Below are 1,806 nucleotides of genomic sequence, written 5' to 3'. Positions count from 1 at the left end.
CAGAACATACATTCCGTGATAAAATAGGATCGTACTTTAAATAAATAGGAGACCTATTCGAATTTTTCAAAACTTACTTTGATATGAGATATGACATTACGATACGAGTATATCGGGTAGTAGTTAAATAGGTTAAGTTAGGTTAAGATGCCTTATATGTATTTCCATTTCATCAAAAATGAGCGCATTGTCCCATCAAACGTGAAATTTTGGCAAATTGTAAATTTCTTAGTATAAGTTTTTACAAAATACACAATTAGTTTATTTATGGGGTTCTCTAATAAATGAGGGGGATGGAGAATGGGGGATAAATTATTTATATGTAATTTACGAATAATAAAATTTACAAATATCTCTCGAACGACTATACGACTATATACTACCAAGTATATGGCAAATTGGTGCATTTTCATTTAAAAATCTGTTGGAAGTTTTCTTAAAATCCTAGGTTGTGCCCCACTCTGTTGGACAATTAAATTGTCCAGTCTTCCACCATTTATCTGAAGATATCAACGAACGAGTTCACTAAATCATCTCAGAACGTATACCTATGGCGATTCAGGTTTTTTTGCATCTGGAAATATTGTCGACGAATTCTAATCTGTCGTTGTGGTTACCGACCCATTTTATCTACGGGCAAATTTTTGTCGGGAAATATTGTCAATGAAATATAATTTGGTCGCTATGGGTATATATAGGCTAATACCGTATTAAGCCCCTCCTAATTCACAACGGGTTATGATTATTGATTGTTCTGTTCATCCTAGAGGGTAATTAATCCAAACGTTAATTTCTTCGAGTAAGATTTGAATAATCCTCGTTATTTTAGACGAGCCCATCTGCGTTCATCTTTATACTTATAGTCGCACCAAGAAAAGTCTGCAGCGGATTCGATAGCCCACGCAGTGTAAGTGTTATTTATACGTCATAATTTGACAGAAGTTTGACGTTTAAAATGACACTTGCACTGCGTGGGCTATCAAAATCGCTGCAGACTTTTCACGGTCTGACTCTATTACAATGTGCAGACTTATCGTGGTCTAACTATATGTATTCCTCTTTTGGTTTTGTCTCTTGCATTACAATGATAGGTTCATTTTAGTATTATTTAGAATACGAGTAGGTATTAAGTAAAATCCGAATCTAATATGTACATTATTTTTTAGGGTTCCGTTTTGAGGAAAAGGAAAAAATGGAACCCTTATAGAATCACTCGTGCGTCTGTCTGTAGGTGTGTCTGTCTGTCTGTCCGACCATCCCCCCCCCCTTTATCTCCGAAACTACTGGGTCTAAAATTTTGAAAAAATACACTATATAGTTCTTTACCTAGATAGATGACAGGAAAACCTGTAAGATATTTGCAGTCAAGCGTGAGTCGGACTTAATTACTTAGTTTTTGATCCGAGCCCTTCGGGTTTTTTAAAGATATTTAAATCACGTTTCACATAAAAAAATACATTGTTAAAAATTGAGTAATGTACCTTTGGAACGCGAGTCCGGTTCGCACTTGACCGGTTTTTTTAAATTTCGCAGAGCATACTGAATATTTTTTTTTTCATAATATTAAGTAGGTACCTATTAGAAATATAAACAAATAAAAGTAGGTAACTACCTACCTAAACTAGGTATCAAAATTATCTTCATTACATTCCGTTGACAAAATTATGTCATTTTGTTATCAATCGCCTGTGCCTCTCGCTCGCGCCAATAGGTAGGTACATGTACCTACCTACAAGTAATGTAAACATTTCTGAGCATATTGGAGGAAAATAACATTAAATCTACTTATATGCGAGATTCTTCATC

The sequence above is a fragment of the Cydia splendana genome, chromosome 17, assembly GCF_910591565.1.
Source record: "Cydia splendana chromosome 17, ilCydSple1.2, whole genome shotgun sequence".
Lineage (NCBI taxonomy): Eukaryota > Metazoa > Arthropoda > Insecta > Lepidoptera > Tortricidae > Cydia > Cydia splendana.
The sequence above is the reverse complement of the archived record's forward strand: the minus strand, read 5'-3'. Positions refer to the sequence as shown.